Genomic DNA, 24,714 nt, shown 5'->3' on the forward strand with positions numbered 1-24,714 from the left:
GGACTACTGTTCAATTGTGTTGTCAGGTGCCACAAAAAAGGACTTAGGAAAATTGCAGAACAGGGCAGCACGGCTGGACCTTGGATGAACACAGAGAGCTAATATTAATAATATGCATGTCAATCTCTCCTGGCTCAAAGTGGGGGAGAGATTGACTTCATCATGTTGAATGCACCGAACTGTCTGTCTAAACTACCGGCACACAGCTCAGACATAATAAATACAAATATAATTTAAATTATTTGAAATTTTTTACAGTAAAGGTTGAGGTAAAACATTGTTGATACATGTTGAGAGAACAATGTTCAAAAAATGATCTGAAGAAAGATGTCGTGCTTGTACATGTACTTACCTGGAGTGCCTGAGGGTGGCGCTGTTTCTAGTTACTACACGTGATCAACTGGGCTTGAACTTGACCCATGACATCAGATAACAGATTCTTCCTACCGTTAACAGATTCTTCCTACCGTTAGTGTGTTAATATTACAACCGTTGTAACTGTTTTATGAGCGCGTTTTTATAAATCCACGGGTCTCCAAAATTAAGAGTTGTTTTGTGCACAACAAAATTGTGCACAACATTTTAGAGAAATAAGCATTTTGTGCACATGGACAACTTATGGGATCTTTTATTTCAGCTCATGAAACATGGGACCGACACTTTACAATTTGCGTTTACCCTAGGGTCCGGAGTACTATGGGTTTTCTGATGATTAATTGCACCCACCTGGTGTCCCAGGTCTAAATTAGTCCCTGATTAGAGGGGAATCACCCACCTGGTGTCCCAGGTCTAAATCAGTCCCTGATTAGAGGGGAATCACCCACCTGGTGTCCCAGGTCTAAATCAGTCCCTGATTAGAGGGGAATCACCCACCTGGTGTCCCAGGTCTAAATCAGTCCCTGATTAGAGGGGAATCACCCACCTGGTGTCCCAGGTCTAAATCAGTCCCTGATTAGAGGGGAATCACCCACCTGATGTCCCAGGTCTAAATTAGTCCCTGATTAGAGGGGAATCACCCACCTGGTGTCCCAGGTCTAAATCAGTCCCTGATTAGAGGGGAATCACCCACCTGGTGTCCCAGGTCTAAATCAGTCCCTGATTAGAGGGGAACCACCCACCTGGTGTCCCAGATCTAAATCAGTCCCTGATTAGAGGGGAACCACCCACCTGGTGTCCCAGATCTAAATCAGTCCCTGATTAAAGGGGAATTAAAGGGGAAGAATGAAAAAAGCAGTGGAACTGGCTTCAGATTTTAATTTGATCTAAATAGATCTTCACGTGTGAACTATGAGAACTACATGGAGATGCAACAACATTGGATGGTTCGACTGTGATATCTCAGGTCATTATGAAGATGTCTTGTAGCAGAATAAGGACGAGCGGCTTCTCCTGAGGTGTATTCATTAGTGCACAGCGTAGCAAAACAACTGAAAACGTTTTGCAACGAAACCAAAGAGCTTACATTGGACAGATGTAGGTAGGTCCTTCACCTGTTTTGTTTGCTTCTGCTTGGTTCCTAGTGAATACACCTCTGGGTCACCTTTCAAAACTACAGACTGGACAAAAAAAACTAAACTTCATTCACAACTTTAACAAAACATGAATGAAAAGGTTGAACGTCAGACATCAATCAGTCAAACATTCATTAAGACTAGTATGATATCATATGACTTGTTCTTCTGTGACAGAATTTAGCATAATATACTCACGTTTGAACAAAAACAAAATCTGAAATAAGTTTGTTAAAAAATAAAATCTTAGAGCACTAAGTATTCAAGTATAATAACAATAACACTGGCATATACCAACACATTCACTATGTGACACGGCTCCTCCTGTCAAGGCCTGGATTCAATCTGACCCGCGGTAGAGCGAGCGTGACATTTTAAAGGTCATTTGAAGCCGACATACGGAGCGTTTTACCGTGAATGCGGTCTCCTCTGCAAACGCAGGAAACAATGCCTTTTATTAAAATGTGCATTGGTCGACAAAATGCGTTCGGATTGAATCCTGGTCTAAGATCACTTGCTGACTGCTGCCCTGTGGAATGTTGCTTGTGATTTAATGATGTTGGTTGTGATTGGTTGGTTGGTTTGGGATATGATAATGAATTGGGTTTCTGGCAGGTGATTGGTTATCCCATTGTTGAACATGGTTAGACGCATCAGCCACCCCCTTTTTTAGTTTTGTACAATGGGGGTCTGATGAGATTGGTGTGTTGCTAGGCAGATTACGAGATCTGGTTGTTGAGCTGTCCTGGGTATTTCTCAAACTTCCTCTCTGCCTCCTCACTGAAGGCATCACCTGTAGGGGCAACCGACAGTCAGAGACAGAAAGCAGTGGAAGAGTCTGGAACAAACCAGGGGTATGTCTGAAATGACCCCATATTTCCTATATAGGACCTTATTCAGACTGGTGACCATTCAGCTCCTCACCCATATGGCAGTTGTGAAGCCAGATCCGGTGGCCGTCGTACTTGCAGTTGCATTTCATGGCGTTATTGGTGAAGTCACTCTCTGCCACTTCAAAGTTGGGATTGATCACAATCTGAAAGGATTGAACGTCAAACACAAGAGGTAAATGATATGGAGTTCACGTTAAAATAATTCTGCCACTCCATAATCTGCAGTGTGTCTGGAGGTTCCGGGCCCCTAAGGGCGCTCGGTGAGTTTACAAAGGGTTCATGAAAAAGCAACGTCGAAAGAATAAATGCAGACAGAATAAATGCAGACAGAATAAATGCAGACAGAAAAAATGCAGACAGAAAAAATGCAGACAGAAAAAAATGCAGACAGAATACATGCAGACAGAATACATGCAGACAGAATAAATATAGACAGAATAAATGCAGACAGAATAAATGCAGACAGAATAAATGCAGACAGGAAAACAATGCAGGCAGAATACATGCAGACAGAATAAATGCAGACAGAATAACTGCAGACAGAATAACTGCAGACAGAATAAATGCAGACAGAATAAATGCAGACAGAATACATGCAGACAGAATAACATGCAGACAGAATAAATGCAGACAGAATAAATGCAGACAGAATGCATGCAGACAGAATAAATGCAGACAGAATACATGCAGATAGAATAAATGCAGACAGAATAAATGCAGACAGAATACATGCAGACAGAATACATGCAGACAGAATAAATGCAGACAGAATAACTGCAGACAGAATAACTGCAGACATAATAAATGCAGACAGAATAAATGCAGACAGAATAAATGCAGACAGAATAAAATGCAGACAGAAATGATGCAGACAGAATAAATGCAGACAGAATACATGCAGGCAGAATACATGCAGACAGAATAAATGCAGACAGAATACATGCAGGCAGAATAAATGCAGACAGAATAAATGCATACAGAATAAATGCAGACAGAATACATGCAGACAGAATAAATGCAGACAGAATAAATGCAGACAGAATACATGCAGGCAGAATACATGCAGACAGAATACATGCAGACAGAATAAATGCAGACAGAATAAATGCAGACAGAATACATGCAGGCAGAATACATGCAGACAGAATACATGCAGACAGAATAAATGCAGACATAATAAATGCAGACAGAATAAATGCAGACAGAATACATGCAGACAGAATACATGCAGACAGAATAAATGCAGACAGAATACATGCAGACAGAATAAATGCAGACAGAATACATGCAGACAGAATACATGCAGACGGAATAAATGCAGACAGAATAAATGCAGACAGAATACATGCAGACAGAATAAATGCAGACATAATAAATGCAGACAGATTAAATGCAGACAGTATAAATGCAGACAGAATAAATGCAGACAGAATAAATGCAGACAGAATAAATGCAGACAGAATAAATGCAGACAGAATAAATGCAGACAGAATAAATGCAGACAGAATAAATGCAGACAGAATAAATGCAGACAGAATAAATGCAGACAGATTAAATGCAGACAGTATAAATGCAGACAGAATAAATGCAGACAGAATAAATGCAGACAGAATAAATGCAGACAGAATAAATGCAGGCAGAATACATGCAGACAGAATACATGCAGACAGAATAAATGCAGACAGAATAAATGCAGACAGAATACATGCAGGCAGAATACATGCAGACAGAATACATGCAGACAGAATAAATGCAGACATAATAAATGCAGACAGAATAAATGCAGACAGAATACATGCAGACAGAATACATGCAGACAGAATAAATGCAGACAGAATACATGCAGACAGAATAAATGCAGACAGAATACATGCAGACAGAATACATGCAGACAGAATACATGCAGACGGAATAAATGCAGACAGAATAAATGCAGACAGAATACATGCAGACAGAATAAATGCAGACATAATAAATGCAGACAGATTAAATGCAGACAGTATAAATGCAGACAGAATAAATGCAGACAGAATAAATGCAGACAGAATAAATGCAGACAGAATAAATGCAGACAGAATAAATGCAGACAGAATAAATGCAGACAGAATAAATGCAGACAGAATAAATGCAGACAGAATAAATGCAGACCGATTAAATGCAGACAGTATAAATGCAGACAGAATAAATGCAGACAGAATAAATGCAGACAGAATAAATGCAGACAGAATAAATGCAGACAGAATAAATGCAGACAGAATAAATGCAGACAGAATAAATGCAGACAGAATAAATGCAGACAGATTAAATGCAGACAGTATAAATGCAGACAGAATAAATGCAGACAGAATAAATGCAGACAGAATAAATGCAGACAGAATAAATGCAGACAGAATAAATGCAGACAGAATAAATGCAGACAGAATAAATGCAGACAGAATAAATGCAGACAGAATAAATGCAGACAGAATAACTGCAGACAGAATACATGCAGACAGAATAAATGCAGACAGAATAAATGCAGACAGAATAAATGCAGACAGAATACATGCAGACAGAATACATGCAGACAGAATACATGCAGACAGAATAAATGCAGTTACACATTTTGTAAGTTAAGTGTCTGATTCGGGGCTTCCCCAGGATTTGTTAAAAGCCTTTTAAAAATGGTAGTCCACCTGTAGGATGTAGTTTCCTGGTTTGATGTCGGTGATGTCAATCCACTGGCAGTCGATGTCATGGCGATACAGGTCCCAACACCCCACGGTGATGCCCTGCTCTCCGAAGTTAGCACATTCATACCGCTTTGAGATACCTGGAGAACACAGAACACCCCTACCTCATAGAGATACCTGGAGAACACAGAACACCCCTACCTCTTAGAGATACCTGGAGAACACAGAACACCCCTACGTCTTAGAGATACCTGGAGAACACAGAACACCCCTACCACTTAGAGATACCTGGAGAACACAGAACACCCCTACCACTTAGAGATACCTGGAGAACACAGATACACAACTATTAGACTTTTAACCAAAATTACTATAACCTCCAAAACCAGATACAAAATGTTTCCCTTGGATTTGGATAAGATATCCCTAATCTTAACACCCAGAAATAGGCCATATTTGATTGGCTGGCCATCTAGGGAAGTCTGATCTGATTGGATGGCACGCCAATATAATCTGTTCTGATTGGGTGAACAGTAGTAGACTGTTCTGATTGAATAGACTTCCAGTAGACTGTTTTGATTGGTTTGCCTCCCAGACTCACCCTCGTGACACTCGGTGTCTTCTAGACAGAAGGAAGCCTTGTGTCCCTCAGCCACCTTGGTCCCATTGGATGACAGCAGGTCGTAGTGGGTAAAGATGTCCATGCTGTGGTAGTGCCTGCATGGGGAGTGCAACAGTAGTGAAGAATTATTAAAAACTATCATACCTGTCATACAGTATCTGTCATACCTGTCATGTCTATCATATCTGTCATATCTGTCACACCTGTTATACCTGTCATATCTGTCATACCTGTTGTACCTGTCATATCTGTCATACCTGTTATACCTGTAATAACTGTCATATCTGTCATACCTGTTGTACCTGTCATATCTGTCATACCTGTCATATCTGTCATACCTGTTATACCTGTCATATCTGTCAAATCTATCATACTTGTCATACCTGTCATATCTATCATAGCCGTCATATCTATCATATCTATCATACCTGTCATATCTATCATACCTGTTGTACCTGTTATATCTGTCATACCTGTCATACCTGTCATATCTGTCATACCTGTCATATCTATCATATCTATCATACCTGTCATATCTATCATACCTGTTGTACCTGTTATATCTGTCATACCTGTCATACCTGTCATACCTGTCATACCTGTCATACCTGTTGTACCTGTTATATCTGTCATACCTGTCATACCTGTCATACCTGTCATACCTGTCATATCTGTTATACCTGTCATACCTGTCATATCTGTCATACCTGTCATACATGTCATATCTATCATACCTGTCATACCTGTCATACCTGTCATACCTGTCATATCTATCATACCTGTCATACCTGTCATACCTGTCATATCTGTCATACCTGTCATACATGTCATATCTATCATACCTGTCATACCTGTCATACCTGTCATACCTGTCATATCTATCATACCTGTCATACCTGTCATACCTGTCATACCTGTCATATCTGTCATACCTGTCATACATGTCATATCTATCATACCTGTCATACCTGTCATACCTGTCATACCTGTCATACCTGTCATATCTATCATACCTGTCATACCTGTCATACCTGTCATATCTGTCATACCTGTCATACATGTCATATCTATCATACCTGTCATACCTGTCATACCTGTCATATCTATCATACCTGTCATACCTGTCATACCTGTCATATCTATCATACCTGTCATATCTGTCATACCTGTCATATCTATCATACCTGTCATACCTGTCATACCTGTCATACCTGTCATATCTGTCATACCTGTCATACATGTCATATCTATCATACCTGTCATACCTGTCATACCTGTCATACCTGTCATATCTATCATACCTGTCATACCTGTCATACCTGTCATACCTGTCATATCTATCATACCTGTCATATCTATCATACCTGTCATATCTATCATACCTGTCATATCTATCATACCTGTCATACCTGTCATACCTGTCATACCTGTCATATCTATCATACCTGTCATACCTGTCATACCTGTCATATCTATCATACCTGTCATATCTATCATACCTATCATATCTGTTATACCTGTCATACCTGTCATATCTGTCATACCTGTCATACCTGTCATACCTGTCATATCTATCATACCTGTCATACCTGTCATACCTGTCATATCTGTCATACCTGTCATACATGTCATATCTATCATACCTGTCATACCTGTCATACCTGTCATACCTGTCATATCTATCATACCTGTCATACCTGTCATACCTGTCATATCTAGCTTAATTTTCTTTATTTTATTATTACCCCCCTTACTGGTCCAGTCTGATAACTTCATTACCCCCCCCTTACTGGTCCAGTCTGATAACTTCATTACCCCCCCTTACTGGTCCAGTCTGATAACTTCATTACCCCCCTTACTGGTCCAGTCTGATAACTTCATTACCCCCCTTACTGGTCCAGTCTGATAACTTCATTACCCCCCCTTACTGGTCCAGTCTGATAACTTCATTACCCCCCTTACTGGTCCAGTCTGATAACTTCATTACCCCCCTTACTGGTCCAGTCTGAAAACTTCATTACCCCCCCTTACTGGTCCAGTCTGATAACTTCTTTAACCACCCTTACTGGTCCAGTCTGATAACTTCATTACCCCCTTACTGGTCCAGTCTGATAACTTCATTACCCCCCCCCTTACTGGTCCACCTGATAACTTCATTACCCCCCTTACAGGTCCAGTCTGATAACTTCATTATCCCCCTTACTGGTCCAGTCTGATAACTTCATTACCCCCCCTTACTGGTCCAGTCTGATAACTTCATTACCCCCCTTACAGGTCCAGTCTGATAACTTCATTACCCCCCCCCTTACTGGTCCAGTCTGATAACTTCATTACCCCCTTACTGGTCCAGTCTGTTAACTTCATTACCCCCCTTACTGGTCCAGTCTGATAACTTCATTACCCACCCTTACTGGTCCAGTCTGACGACTTCATTAACCACCCTTACTGGTCCAGTCTGATAACTTCATTACCCCCCTTACCGGTCCACCTGATAACTTCATTACCCCCCTTACTGGTCCAGTCTGATAACTTCATTACCCCCCTTACTGGTCCAGTCTGATAACTTCATTACCCCCCCCTTACTGGTCCAGTCTGATAACTTCATTACCCCCCTTACTGGTCCAGTCTGATAACTTCATTACCCCCCCTTACTGGTCCAGTCTGTTAACTTCATTACCCCCCCCCCCCCTTACTGGTCCACCTGATAACTTCATTACCCCCTTACTGGTCCACCTGATAACTTCATTACCCCCCCTTACTGGTCCAGTCTGATAACTTCATTACCCCCCCCCCCCCCCTTACTGGTCCAGTCTGATAACTTCATTACCCCCCCTTACTGGTCCAGTCTGATAACTTCATTACCCCCCCTTACTGGTCCAGTCTGTTAACTTCATTACCCCCCCTTACTGGTCCACCTGATAACTTCATTACCCCCCCCTTACTGGTCCAGTCTGTTAACTTCATTACCCCCCCTTACTGGTCCAGTCTGCTAACTTCATTACCCACCCTTGCTGGTCCAGTCTGATAACTTTGGGGCGGCAGTGTAGCCTAGTGGTCAGAGCGTTGGACTAGTAACCGAAAGGTTGCAAGTTCAATTCCCCGAGCTGACAAGGTACAAAATCTGTCGTTCTGCCCCTGAACAGGCAGTTAACCCACTGTTCCTAGGCCGTCATTGAAAATAAGAATTTGTTCTTAACTGACTTGCCTAGTAAAATAAAGGTAAAAAAAATAAAATAATAATAACTTCATTACCCACCCTTACTGGTCCAGTCTGTTAACTTCATTACCCAGCCTTACTGGTCCAGTCTGATAACTTCATTACCCCCCCTTACTGGTCCAGTCTGATAACTTCATTACCCACCCTGACTGGTCCACCTGATAACTTCATTACCCCCCCCCTTACTGGTCCAGTCTGTTAACTTCATTACCCCCTTACTGGTCCAGTCTGATAACTTCATTACCCCCTTTACTGGTCCAGTCTGATAACTTCATTACCCCCTTACTGGTCCAGTCTGATAACTTCATTACCCCCCTTACTGGTCCAGTCTGATAACTTCATTACCCCCCTTACTGGTCCAGTCTGATAACTTCATTACCCCCCCCCTTACTGGTCCAGTCTGATAACTTCATTACCCCCCCCCTTACTGGTCCAGTCTGATAACTTCATTACCCCCCTGACTGGTCCAGTCTGTTAACTTCATTAACCCCCTGACTGGTCCAGTCTGTTAACTTCATTACCCCCCCTTACTGGTCCAGTCTGATAACTTCATTACCCCCCCCCCCTTACTGGTCCAGTCTGATAACTTCATTACCCCCCCCCTTACTGGTCCAGTCTGATAACTTTATTGGACCAGTAAGGGAGTGCTTTTTCCATTCGGCCCCAAACACAACTAAAGGTCTGATAGTGATGATACATAAGAAGCTCAATCACCATCCTGGGGGGCAATAAGACTGTTGTCTCATTTAGCTTTTTGAATAGGGGGCAATAAGACTGTTGTCTCATTTAGCCTTTTGAGTAGGGGACAATAAGACTGTTGTCTCATTTAGCCTTTTGAGTAGGGGGCAATAAGACTGTTGTCTCATTTAGCCTTTTGAGTAGGGGGCAATAAGACTGTTGTCTCATTTAGCCTTTTGAGTAGGGGGCAATAAGACTGTTGTCTCATTTAGCCTTTTGAGTAGGAGGCAATAAGACTGAGTTGTCTCATTTAGCCTTTTGAGTAGGGGACAATAAGACTGTTGTCTCATTTAGCCTTTTGAGTAGGGGGCAATAAGACTGAGAGTCAAATCTAAGATCGAATATTAACTAATCTAATATAATATATTAACTAATCTAATATAATATCATATCTAATATAAGCATTGAACTCAAGTTTCCGGACAATGTCAAATGGGATATAGAGAAGCCCCTGAGTGAGCTGGGTGCGCAATTACGCATGTACTTTCCTGAAATGGATGACACAAACAACTGGATTCGTTTTCCCTTTCATGCCCTGCCTCCAGTCCACTTACCGATGTCTGAACAAGAGAGCCATCATCGAAATTGCAACCTGCGGTTCTGTAAAAATCTAATTTAAATCAGAAGCCACTGGATAGGGCTGCGTTCAGAGTATCCTGCCTTGACAAAAAGACACTGGTGCCCTTTGCAACCATGTACCTATGTGAGAGTGGATTCTCGGCCATCACTAGCACGAAAACTAAATACAGGCACAGACTGTGTGGAAAATGATTTAAGACTGAGACTCTCTCCAATACAACCCAACATTGCAGAGTTATGTGTATCCTTTCAAGCACATCCTTCTCATTAACCTGTGGTGAGTTATTCACCATTATAGATGAACAAATAAGGTTTTATATGTAAGATGGTTAAATAAAGAGCAAAATTATTATTATTATATTACTATTTGTGCCCTGGTCCTATAAGAGGTCTTTGTCACTTCCCACGAGCCGGGTTGTGACAAAAACTCACACTCATTCTTATGTTTAATAAATATATTGTGTAGTGTGTGAGTGTGGCAGGCTTACAATGATGGCAAAAAAACAACATTTGAGAGTGTGCTGACCCTGGTGCTGGAGGGGGTACAGCTGGAGGTTGACTAGGTTGCCATAGTTACCCGTGACAGGCGTGCCAGACCCAGGAGTGGCGTCCGGCCTTGGGCCTGAAGTCGGCCCGTCCGATGTTGTGGATCTGAGAGGAGAACCGTAGCAGGCGGCGGTGTCCGTAGGGCCAGTTAGCACTAGCAGCAGACTTAGACAGACAGTTCTCCTCCGCTGCGCAGTACAACATGTGGAGCGGGCGGTCCTCAATGTACACGGACTGCTGGACCAGGGGAGCATTCAGGACCAGGTCAGACGCAGCTGGGAGGAGAGAGGAGGAGAGGAGGAGGAGGGGGAGAGGAGGAGGGAGAGGAGGAGGAGAGGAGATGAGGGAAGAGGAGAGGAGGAGAGGAGGAGGAGGAGGGGGAGAGGAGAGAGGAGGAGAGGAGGAGGGGAGAGGAGATGAGGGAAGAGGAGAGGGGAGGAGAGGAGGAGGAGAGGAGATGAGGAGGGGGAGGAGAGGGGGAGGAGAGGAGGAGGAGAGGAGATGAGGGAAGAGGAGGGATGAAGAGGAGGAGAGGAGATGAGGGAAGAGGAGTGGAGGAGGAGGAGGGGGAGAGGAGAGAGGAGGAGAGGAGGAGTAGAGGAGATGAGGGAAGAGGAGAGGGGGAGGAGAGGAGGAGGAGAGGAGATGAGGGAAGAGGAGAGGGCGAGGAGAGGAGGAGGAGAGGAGATGAGAAGGGGGAGGAGAGGGGGGAGGAGAGGAGGAGGAGAGGAGATGAGGGAAGAGGAGGGATGAAGAGGAGGAGAGGAGATGAGGGAAGAGGAGAGGAGGAGGAGAGGAGGAGAGGAGATAGGAAGAGGAGGGGGGAGGAGAGGAGGGAGAGGAGGAAGATGAGAGGAGACGAGGGATGAAGAGGAGATAGGAGGAGGGGGAGGAGACGAGGGATGAAGAGGAGATAGGAGGAGGGGGAGGAGAGGAGGAGAGGAGGAAGAGGAGAGGAGACGAGGGATGAAGAGGAGATAGGAGGAGGGGGAGGAGACGAGGGATGAAGAGGAGGAGAAGAGAGAAGAAGAGGGTAATAACAGTCAAATCGTCAACATGAAGTTTCCAGCTCAATTTTAGTTCCTTCTATGTCAGTTGATTACATTGTATAATAACAAGCCAATACTATATCTGTATCAATGTATAATAACAAGCCAATACTATATCTGTATCAATGTATAATAACAAGCCAATACTTTATCTGTATCAATGTATAATAACAAGCCAATACTATATCTGTATCAATGTATAATAACAAGCCAATACTATATCTGTATCAATGTATAATAACAAGCCAATACTATATCTAGCTCATACTGGTTGAGCATTCTGGTCTCCCACTCTAGAATCGTAGGGTTTATTCATGTTTATGATTCTGTTACTGTGTTACTAACGCTTACGATTGTGTCATAACACTGTTACGACCATTTATAAACAGTGTAACTCACTCTCTGAGCAGATGACGCCAGCAGAGAACTTAGCAGCAGTCTTCTGACAGCTGACGGTTCTGTGATGCTGACAGTGGCTCAGAGACATCTCACTCCCTGTACACTTCACACCACTCATCACCATCTCTGTTACGTTACTGCTGTCCCAGTACCATGTTTCCTTAGAGATGGGGGGGGGGGCAGGATAAACAAAAAAAAACACACAAACAGAGCACAGACATTAAGAGGTTCTGATTTATAAAGTGCTTTTGCCAGCAACTCAAAGTGCAATACACACATAGAAACAAATAAATCCAAAAGGGTTCTTTTGGTGTCCCCATGACCGTTGTGGGTTCCAAATAGAACCCTCTGTGAAAAGGGTTCTATCTGCAACCGAAATGGATTCATCAATGGGTCCAACCATGGCGACAGCCAAAGAGCCCTTTTATGTTCTACATCAAGGATGGGCAACTTTCGTCCCCCCCCTTTTCCCCCATCCTCCGTCTAACACACCTGACTCCAATAATCGACTAATTATGATCTTCAATTTAGAACGTAATTAGTTTAATCAGCTGTGTTTGCTGGGGTTGGGAATAACTGTGACAACACTATGGCCCCCTAAGGACTGGAGTTGCCCATCCCTGTTCTAGATAGAACTTTTTTTGTTTTCTTGTGTACTGGGGGAAACTCACCTCTTCCTCATCCAACTCATCCACCACCAATGTGTAGCACCCACCTGAGTGATGCAACTCATTTGTGCCAGAATGGTCACCACACATCAGCTAGCAAGTTGGAGAGGTGAGGAGTGATATACAGTATGTCAATTAGGTTAGCATTCATGCTAATTTATGGCAAATAAATGCATTTCAATTTGTGCACGATCAACAATTTATAAACAACTGATGAAATTGATTGCCCATCTCATCAATCTGCCTGTGAAAAGCAACTTGCTCAGCCTCTGACTAAAAGACACCTTACAACTATGATAAGGCAGTACAGTAGAATACCTTAACTTAGAGAACTATTGACTTTCTTCTCTGTGCTTTAAAAAAGAGAAACCTGAACGCTGCTCTTGCTGGTAGCATAGCTTGATTAAAACCTGTTGCGACTCTAGGGGCAGTATTTTCATTTTTGGGAAAAAAACGTTTTAAACCGGATATTTTGCCAGGACAAGATGCTAGAATATGCATTTAATTGACAGCTTTGGATAGAAAACACTAATGTTTCCAAAATGGTCCTCCATTGTATGATATTGTCTGTGAGTATAACAGAACTGATGTTGCAGGCGAAAGCCTGAGAAAAATCCAATCCGGAAGTGCCCCATATTTTGAAAGCGCTGCGTTCCGATGCGTCCCTATTAAGCTGTGAATGTGCTATTAACCAGCTTACGCTTTCTACGTATTCCCCAAGGTGTCTACAGCATTGTGACGTAGTTTTACACATTTATGTTGAAGAATAGCCGTAGGTGGCTACATTGGGTAAGTGGTCACCTGATGGCTCCCAGGGTTACTCTCGCGTAAAATACAGAGGTAGCCATTATTCCAATCGGTCCTACTGAAAAACAAATTGTCCCGACAGATATATTATCGAATAGATATTTGAAAAACACCTTAAGGATTGATTATAAACAATGTTTGCCATGTTTCTGTCGATATTATGGAGCTTATTTGGAATATTTTTCGCCATTTTCGTGACTGCAATTTCCGGGGGATTTCTCAGCCAAACGTGAAGAAGGAACGGAGCTATTTCGCCTACAAAAATAATATTTTGGGAAAAAAATGAACTTTGGCTATCTACTTGGGAGTCTCGTGAGTGAAAACATCCGAAGTTCATCAAAGGTAAACGATTTAATTTGATTGCTTTTCTGATTTGTGACAAGGTTGCCTGCTGCTAGCAAGGCATAACGCTATGCTAGGCTATCGATAAACTTACACAAATGCTTGTCTAGCTTTGGCTGTAAAGCATATTTGAAAATCTGAGATGACGGGGTGATTAAACAAAAGGCGAAGCTGTGTCTCAATATATTTCATTTGTGATTTTCATGAATAGGAATATTTTCTAGGGATATTTATGTCCGTTGCGTTATGCTAATTAGTGTCAGGCGATGATTACGCTCCCTCATGCGGGATGGGGAGTCAGTAGAGGAGAGCAGTGTGCCGGTTTCTCTTCTATAAAGAGCAGTGTGCCGGTTTCTCTTTTCTTGGACCGTTATTACCTTCAACAAGATACCTGACAGAGGACTCACATCGGAGTTAAGACAACTACATATCCCTGTATGGTGATAAGGGAGTAGAATACCTTGGCTCGTAGGAATGAGACGCAGTATTTACATTTCATCTTCTCCCAGTGTTTACTCACAGTGATGGCATGCATGGAGTATCCCAGGCCTAGCTGTCTGCAGGCTACCATGGCCTCTTTAGTGGTCCAGCCTGCAGAGCACACTGTGCCCCACCGCGCCCCCACCTGAACCTCCACACGGCCCTCATAGTACGTCCTGCCTCCCACGATACGCACCTGCAGAAGGGCCCTAGGGGAAGTCAGTGATAGGCCACTTTCTGTGCTTTTCCACTGGGGATTTAAGTCTCAGACTTATCCCCTAGGAGACGTCAATCAGATGTCCTGTCTGTAGCCTGTCTGTGCTTCCTCTAATCCAGTGTTTCCCAACACCCTGGTCCTCCAGTAGCCCCTAACACCCTGGTCCTCCAGAACCCCTCAACACCCTGGTCCTCCAGTACCCCCAACACCCTGGTCCTCCAGTACCCTCAACACCCTGGTCCTCCAGTACCCCCAACACCCTGGTCCTCCAGTACCCTCAACACCCTGGTCCTCCATTACCCCCAACACCCTGGTCCTCCAGTAGCCCCCAACACTCTGGTCCTCCAGTACCCCCAACACCCTGGTCCTCCAGAAGCCCCCAACACCCTGGTCCTCTATTACCCCCCAACACCCTGGTCCTCCAGTACCCCCAACACCCTGGTCCTCCAGAAGCCCCCAACACCCTGGTCCTCTATTACCCCCAACACCCTGGTCCTCTATTATCCCTCAACACCCTGGTCCTCCAGTACCCCTCAACACCCTGGTCCTCCAGTACCCCCAACACCCTGGTCCTCCAGTACCCCCCAACACCCTGGTCCTCCAGTACCCCTCAACACCCTGGTCCTCTATTACCCCCCAACACCCTGGTCCTCTATTACCCCCCAACACCCTGGTCCTCCAGTACCCCCAACACCTGGTCCTCCAGTACCCCCAACACCCTGGACCTCCAGTACCCCCAACACCTGGTCCTCCAGTACCCCCAACACCCTGGACCTCCAGTACCCCCAACACCCTGGTCCTCCAGTACCCCCAACACACTGGTCCTCCAGTACCCCCAACACCTGGTCCTCCAGTACCCCCAACACCCTGGACCTCCAGTACCCCCAACACCCTGGTCCTCCAGTACCCCCCAACACCCTGGTCCTCCAGTACCCCCCAACACCCTGGTCCTCCAGTACCCCCAACACCCTGGTCCTCCAGTACCCCCCAACACCCTGGTCCTCCAGTACCCCCCAACACCCTGGACCTCTATTACCCCTCAACACCCTGGTCCTCCAGTACCCCCAACACCCTGGTCCTCCAGTACCCCCAACACCCTGGTCCTCCAGTACCCCCCAACACCCTGGTCCTCCAGTACCCCCAACACCAGGTCCGCCAGTACCCCCAACACCCTGGACCTCCAGTACCCCCAACACCTGGTCCTCCAGTACCCCCAACACCCTGGACCTCCAGTACCCCCAACACCCTGGTCCTCCAGTACCCCCAACACCTGGTCCTCCAGTACCCCCAACACCCTGGACCTCCAGTACCCCCAACACCTGGTCCTCCAGTACCCCCCAACACCCTGGACCTCCAGTACCCCCAACACCCTGGTCCTCCAGTACCCCCAACAGCCTGGTCCTCCAGTACCCCCCAACACCCTGGTCTTCCAGTACCCCCAACCCCATGGTCCTCCAGTACCCCAACACCCTGGACCTCCAGTACCCCCAACACACTGGTCCTCCAGTACCCCCAACACCCTGGTCCTCCAGTACCCCCAACACCCTGGTCCTCCAGTACCCCCCAACACCCTGGTCCTCCAGTACCCCCAACACCCTGGTCCTCCAGTACCCCCAACCCCATGGTCCTCCAGTACCCCCAACAGCCTGGTCCTACAGTTCCCCCCAACAGCCTGGTCCTCCAGTACCCCCCAACACCCTGGTCTTCCAGTACCCCCCAACACCCTGGTCCTCCAGTACCTCCCAACCCCATGGTCCTCCAGTACCCCCAACACCTGGTCCTCCAGTACCCCCAACACCCAGGTCCTCCAGTACCCCCAACAGCCTGGTCTTCCAGTACCCCCAACACCCCAACACCCTGGTCCTCCAGTACCCCCAACACCCCAACACCCTGGTCCTCCAGTACCCCCAACACCCTGGTCCTCCAGTACCCCCAACACCCTGGTCCTCCAGTACCCCCAACACCCTGGTCTTCCAGTACCCCCAACAGCCTGGTCTTCCAGTACCCCCAACACCCCAACACCCTGGTCCTCCAGTACCCCCCAACACCCTGGTCCTCCAGTACCCCCAACACCCTGGTCCTCCAGTACCCCCAACACCCTGGTCTTCCAGTACCCCCCAACCCCATGGTCCTCCAGTACCCCCAACACCCTGGTCCTCCAGTACCCCCCAACCCCATGGTCCTCCAGTACCCCCAACAGCCTGGTCCTCCAGTACCCCCCAACACCCTGGTCTTCCAGTACCCCCCAACCCCATGGTCCTCCAGTACCCCAACACCCTGGACCTCCAGTACCCCCCAACACACTGGTCCTCCAGTACCCCCCAACACCCTGGTCCTCCAGTACCCCCAACACCCTGGTCCTCCAGTACCCCCAACACCCTGGTCTTCCAGTACCCCCCAACACCCTGGTCTTCCAGTACCCCCCAACCCCATGGTCCTCCAGTACCCCCAACAGCCTGGTCCTCCAGTACCCCCAACAGCCTGGTCCTCCAGTACCCCCAACACCCTGGTCTTCCAGTACCCCCCAACACCCTGGTCCTCCAGTACCTCCCAACCCCATGGTCCTCCAGTACCCCCAACACCTGGTCCTCCAGTACCCCCAACACCCAGGTCCTCCAGTACCCCCAACAGCCTGGTCTTCCAGTACCCCCAACACCCCAACACCCTGGTCCTCCAGTACCCCCAACACCCCAACACCCTGGTCCTCCAGTACCCCCAACACCCTGGTCCTCCAGTACCCCCAACACCCTGGTCCTCCAGTACCCCCAACACCCTGGTCTTCCAGTACCCCCAACAGCCTGGTCTTCCAGTACCCCCAACACCCCAACACCCTGGTCCTCCAGTACCCCCAACACCCTGGTCCTCCAGTACCCCCAACACCCTGGTCCTCCAGTACCCCCAACACCCTGGTCTTCCAGTACCCCCAACCCCATGGTCCTCCAGTACCCCCCAACCCCATGGTCCTCCAGTACCCCCCAACCCCATGGTCCTCCAGTACCCCCAACAGCCTGGTCCTCCAGTACCCCCAACACCCTGGTCTTCCAGTACCCCCAACACCCTGGTCTTCCAGTACCCCCCAACACCCCAACACCCTGGTCCTCCAGTACCCCCAACACCCTGGTCCTCCAGTACCCCCCAACACCCTGGTCTTCCAGTACCCCCCAACACCCCAACACCCTGGTCCTCCAGTACCCCCAACCCCATGGTCCTCCAGTACCCCCCAACCCCATGGTCCTCCAGTACCCCCAACAGCCTGGTCCTCCAGTACCCCCAACACACTGGTCCTCCAGTACCCCCAACACCTGGTCCTCCAGTACCCCCAACACCCTGGACCTCCAGTACCCCCAACACCCTGGTCCTCCAGTACCCCCAACACCCTGGTCCTCCAGTACCCCCAACACCCTGGTCCTCCAGTACCCCCAACACCCTGGTCCTCCAGTACCCCCCAACACCCTGGTCCTCCAGTACCCCCAACACCCGTGGACCTCTATTACCCCTCAACACCCTGGTCCTCCAGTACCCCCAACACCCTGGTCCTCCAGTACCCCCAACACCCTGGTCCTCCAGTACCCCCAACACCCTGGTCCTCCAGTACCCCCAACACCTGGTCCTCCAGTACCCCCAACACCCTGGACCTCCAGTACCCCCAACACCTGGTCCTCCAGTACCCCCCAACACCCTGGACCTCCAGTACCCCCAACACCCTGGTCCTCCAGTACCCCCAACACACTGGTCCTCCAGTACCCCCCAACACCCTGGTCCTCCAGTACCCCCCAACACCCTGGTCCTCCAGTACCCCCCAACACCCTGGTCCTCCAGTACCCCCAACCCCATGGTCCTCCAGTACCCCCAACAGCCTGGTCCTCCAGTACCCCCAACACCCTGGTCTTCCAGTACCCCCAACCCCATGGTCCTCCAGTACCCCAACACCCTGGACCTCCAGTACCCCCCAACACACTGGTCCTCCAGTACCCCCAACACCCTGGTCCTCCAGTACCCCCAACACCCTGGTCCTCCAGTACCCCCCAACACCCTGGTCCTCCAGTACCCCCCAACACCCTGGTCCTCCAGTACCCCCAACCCCATGGTCCTCCAGTACCCCCAACAGCCTGGTCCTCCAGTACCCCCCAACAGCCTGGTCCTCCAGTACCCCCCAACACCCTGGTCTTCCAGTACCCCCCAACACCCTGGTCCTCCAGTACCTCCAAACCCCATGGTCCTCCAGTACCCCCAACACCTGGTCCTCCAGTACCCCCAACACCCAGGTCCTCCAGTACCCCCAACAGCCTGGTCTTCCAGTACCCCCCAACACCCCAACACCCTGGTCCTCCAGTACCCCCCAACACCCCAACACCCTGGTCCTCCAGTACCCCCCAACACCCTGGTCCTCCAGTACCCCCAACACCCTGGTCCTCCAGTACCCCCAACACCCTGGTCTTCCAGTACCCCCAACAGCCTGGTCTTCCAGTACCCCCAACACCCCAACACCCTGGTCCTCCAGTACCCCCAACACCCTGGTCCTCCAGTACCCCCAACACCCTGGTCCTCCAGTACCCCCAACACCCTGGTCTTCCAGTACCCCCAACCCCATGGTCCTCCAGTACCCCCCAACCCCATGGTCCTCCAGTACCCCCAACCCCATGGTCCTCCAGTACCCCCAACAGCCTGGTCCTCCAGTACCCCCAACACCCTGGTCTTCCAGTACCCCCAACACCCTGGTCTTCCAGTACCCCCCAACACCCCAACACCCTGGTCCTCCAGTACCCCCAACACCCTGGTCCTCCAGTACCCCCAACACCCTGGTCTTCCAGTACCCCCCAACACCCCAACACCCTGGTCCTCCAGTACCCCCCAACCCCATGGTCCTCCAGTACCCCCCAACCCCATGGTCCTCCAGTACCCCCAACACCCTGGTCCTCCAGTACCCCCCAACACCCTGGTCCTCCAGTACCCCCCAACACCCTGGACCTCTATTACCCCTCAACACCCTGGTCCTCCAGTACCCCCAACACCCTGGTCCTCCAGTACCCCCAACACCCTGGTCCTCCAGTACCCCCCAACACCCTGGTCCTCCAGTACCCCCAACACCTGGTCCTCCAGTACCCCCAACACCCTGGACCTCCAGTACCCCCAACACCTGGTCCTCCAGTACCCCCCAACACCCTGGACCTCCAGTACCCCCAACACCCTGGTCCTCCAGTACCCCCAACACACTGGTCCTCCAGTACCCCCAACACCCTGGTCCTCCAGTACCCCCCAACACCCTGGTCCTCCAGTACCCCCCAACACCCTGGTCCTCCAGTACCCCCCAACCCCATGGTCCTCCAGTACCCCCAACAGCCTGGTCCTCCAGTACCCCCAACACCCTGGTCTTCCAGTACCCCCAACCCCATGGTCCTCCAGTACCCCAACACCCTGGACCTCCAGTACCCCCAACACACTGGTCCTCCAGTACCCCCCAACACCCTGGTCCTCCAGTACCCCCAACACCCTGGTCCTCCAGTACCCCCCAACACCCTGGTCCTCCAGTACCCCCAACACCCTGGTCCTCCAGTACCCCCCAACCCCATGGTCCTCCAGTACCCCCAACAGCCTGGTCCTCCAGTACCCCCAACAGCCTGGTCCTCCAGTACCCCCCAACACCCTGGTCTTCCAGTACCCCCAACACCCTGGTCCTCCAGTACCTCCCAACCCCATGGTCCTCCAGTACCCCCAACACCTGGTCCTCCAGTACCCCCAACACCCAGGTCCTCCAGTACCCCCAACAGCCTGGTCTTCCAGTACCCCCAACACCCCAACACCCTGGTCCTCCAGTACCCCCAACACCCCAACACCCTGGTCCTCCAGTACCCCCCAACACCCCAACACCCTGGTCCTCCAGTACCCCCCAACACCCTGGTCCTCCAGTACCCCCAACACCCTGGTCCTCCAGTACCCCCAACACCCTGGTCTTCCAGTACCCCCAACAGCCTGGTCTTCCAGTACCCCCAACACCCCAACACCCTGGTCCTCCAGTACCCCCCAACACCCTGGTCCTCCAGTACCCCCAACACCCTGGTCCTCCAGTACCCCCAACACCCTGGTCTTCCAGTACCCCCAACCCCATGGTCCTCCAGTACCCCCAACCCCATGGTCCTCCAGTACCCCCAACCCCATGGTCCTCCAGTACCCCCAACAGCCTGGTCCTCCAGTACCCCCCAACACCCTGGTCTTCCAGTACCCCCCAACACCCTGGTCTTCCAGTACCCCCCAACACCCCAACACCCTGGTCCTCCAGTACCCCCAACACCCTGGTCCTCCAGTACCCCCCAACACCCTGGTCTTCCAGTACCCCCAACACCCCAACACCCTGGTCCTCCAGTACCCCCAACCCCATGGTCCTCCAGTACCCCCAACCCCATGGTCCTCCAGTACCCCCAACACCCTGGTCCTCCAGTACCCCCAACACCCTGGTCCTCCAGTACCCCCAACACCCTGGACCTCTATTACCCCTCAACACCCTGGTCCTCCAGTACCCCCAACACCCTGGTCCTCCAGTACCCCCAACACCCTGGTCCTCCAGTACCCCCCAACACCCTGGTCCTCCAGTACCCCCAACACCTGGTCCTCCAGTACCCCCAACACCCTGGACCTCCAGTACCCCCAACACCTGGTCCTCCAGTACCCCCCAACACCCTGGACCTCCAGTACCCCCAACACCCTGGTCCTCCAGTACCCCCAACACACTGGTCCTCCAGTACCCCCAACACCCTGGTCCTCCAGTACCCCCAACACCCTGGTCCTCCAGTACCCCCAACACCCTGGTCCTCCAGTACCCCCAACCCCATGGTCCTCCAGTACCCCCAACAGCCTGGTCCTCCAGTACCCCCCAACACCCTGGTCTTCCAGTACCCCCCAACCCCATGGTCCTCCAGTACCCCAACACCCTGGACCTCCAGTACCCCCCAACACACTGGTCCTCCAGTACCCCCAACACCCTGGTCCTCCAGTACCCCCAACACCCTGGTCCTCCAGTACCCCCAACACCCTGGTCCTCCAGTACCCCCCAACACCCTGGTCCTCCAGTACCCCCCAACCCCATGGTCCTCCAGTACCCCCAACAGCCTGGTCCTCCAGTACCCCCCAACAGCCTGGTCCTCCAGTACCCCCCAACACCCTGGTCTTCCAGTACCCCCCAACACCCTGGTCCTCCAGTACCTCCCAACCCCATGGTCCTCCAGTACCCCCAACACCTGGTCCTCCAGTACCCCCAACACCCAGGTCCTCCAGTACCCCCAACAGCCTGGTCTTCCAGTGACCCCCACCACCCCAACACCCTGGTCCTCCAGTACCCCCAACACCCCAACACCCTGGTCCTCCAGTACCCCCCAACACCCCAACACCCTGGTCCTCCAGTACCCCCCAACACCCTGGTCCTCCAGTACCCCCAACACCCTGGTCCTCCAGTACCCCCAACACCCTGGTCTTCCAGTACCCCCCAACAGCCTGGTCTTCCAGTACCCCCAACACCCCAACACCCTGGTCCTCCAGTACCCCCAACACCCTGGTCCTCCAGTACCCCCAACACCCTGGTCCTCCAGTACCCCCAACACCCTGGTCTTCCAGTACCCCCAACCCCATGGTCCTCCAGTACCCCCCAACCCCATGGTCCTCCAGTACCCCCAACCCCATGGTCCTCCAGTACCCCCAACAGCCTGGTCCTCCAGTACCCCCAACACCCTGGTCTTCCAGTACCCCCAACACCCTGGTCTTCCAGTACCCCCAACACCCCAACACCCTGGTCCTCCAGTACCCCCCAACACCCTGGTCCTCCAGTACCCCCAACACCCTGGTCTTCCAGTACCCCCCAACACCCCAACACCCTGGTCCTCCAGTACCCCCAACCCCATGGTCCTCCAGTACCCCCAACCCCATGGTCCTCCAGTACCCCCAACAGCCTGGTCCTCCAGTACCCCCCAACACCCTGGTCTTCCAGTACCCCCCAACACCCCAACACCCTCCAACATGTCCGTCCTTGAGGGCCAGGGGTTTGCTGATGCAGCTGCTGCTGTGGGATTCGTCCATAGACTCATAGAATAACATGTCAGAATGAACATGTCAGGGTGAGTCATGGAGCGGGGGAGCCACGTTGGTTCCTTCCTGGAGAACCAATGAGGTGTCGCCACCTGGTATGTTATGGTTGGCTGTTGGCTCATCACCCGCAGCATTGGGGTGGGGTTGGGGGATTTAGTATAAACCAGTGGTATTCAAACTTCTTAAGTGAGGACCTAATTTTTTACCCGAGAATTTCTGGGGACCCAATTTTTTTAAATCTCCTATCAAAATTGAGTTAACAAATACATACATTTACTTAATAAAATGTTATTTTCAAATTATCTTTCTCAATATGGAATGGAGTTTGCCATATTGTCCCATAAAAGGATCTGTACTCTGCATTTTTGGTTTTAAAATTTGGCGACCGCACTGCAAATGACCCAGCGTGACCCTAACTTTGAATGCCACTGGTCTAATGGTTAAGACAGTGGTTCCCGAGTGAGAGGTCCGCGGACCATGTCTGATTCGTTACATGATTGGTTGAGGGGATTCATGTAATATCATGATTGGTTGAGGGGATTCATGTAATATCATGATTGGTTGAGGGGATTCATGTAATATCATGATTGGTTGAGGGGATTCATGTAATATCATGATTGGTTGAGGGGATTCATGTAATATCATGATTGGTTGAGGGGATTCATGTAATATCATGATTGGTTGAGGGGATCCATGTAATATCATGATTGGTTGAGGGGATCCATGTAATATCATGATTGGTTGAGGGGATGTACGTGTGTTCCATAGTTGCCATGGTAAGTGAGGTTGGAGATTCATGGTAATTGTAGTCCACGGTTATAACCTGGTTTAAGCATATTATATTAGCAGTGGAAAAGCAGTTAGCTTGGCTAATAGACCTACTTGCAGGCCGTTGTTAGCGTAGCCTAGCCCCAGCTGTCTGCAGGCCACCATGGCCTCCTTGGTGCCCCAGGCCCCTCCACAGATAAGGCCCCAGCTCCTGGTCCCGTTAGCCTCTGTGCTCAGCACCTCCACCCGCCCCTCATAGCGCGTACGGCCCCCTGTCAGGCGGATCTGTGGGGGGCAGATGGGTTAGGAAGCAGAGGGTGGGTGTGTAGGAGTAGGAGATGGGGGAAGTAAAGGTCCGGCTGAATACAGGACATTTAGCCACACTCTTCGAGAAAAGGGTTCCAAAAGGGTACTTCGTCTGTCCCCATAGGAGAACCTTTTTGGTTCCAGGTAGAACCATTTTTGGTTCCAGGTAGAACCATTTTTGTTTCTAGGTAGAACCCTTTTGGGTTCCGTGTAGAACCCTCTGTGGAAAGGTTCTAGATACAGTGCATTCGGAAAATATTCAGACCCCTTGATTTTTTCCCCCACATTTTGTTACGTTACTGTCACGTTCTGACCATAGTTCTTTTGTGTTTTCTTTGTTTTAGTGTTGGTCAGGACGTGAGCCGAGTGGGCATTCTATGTTGTAGGTCTAGTTGGTCTATTTCTATGTTTGGCCTGATATGGTTCTCAATCAGAGGCAGGTGTTAGTCATTGTTCTCGCTTATCGTCTATATTAAAGATGTTGAACACGAACCACGCTGAATTTTGGTCCTCCTCTCCTTCAACAGAAGAAAACCGTTACAGTTACAGCCTTATTCTAGAATTGATTCAGTGGTTTCTTTCCCTCGTCAATCTACATACAATAGCCCATAACAGGTTGTTTTTTCTCAAAATATTCCATTTACATAAGTATTAAGACCCATGATTCTCTGCAGATCCTCTCAAGCTCTGTCAGGTTGGATGGGGAGCGTTGCTGCACAGCTATTATCAGGTCTCTCCAGAGATGTTCGATTGGGTTCAAGTCCGGGCTCTGGCTGGGCCACTCAAGGACATTCAGAGACTTATCCTGAAGCCACTCCTGGTTTGTC

The 24,714-nt window shown here is 49.5% G+C and overlaps 1 pseudogene; it reads right to left on the reverse strand.

Moving 5' to 3' along the window:
• Window positions 1-1,239: 1,239 nt before the first annotated feature.
• Window positions 1,240-24,714, reverse strand: part of LOC135535967 (lysyl oxidase homolog 3B-like) — an 84,161-nt pseudogene continuing 60,686 nt past the window's right edge.

This window comes from Oncorhynchus masou, unplaced genomic scaffold (assembly GCF_036934945.1).
Source record: "Oncorhynchus masou masou isolate Uvic2021 unplaced genomic scaffold, UVic_Omas_1.1 unplaced_scaffold_539, whole genome shotgun sequence".
NCBI classification, from domain to species: Eukaryota; Metazoa; Chordata; class Actinopteri; order Salmoniformes; family Salmonidae; genus Oncorhynchus; species Oncorhynchus masou.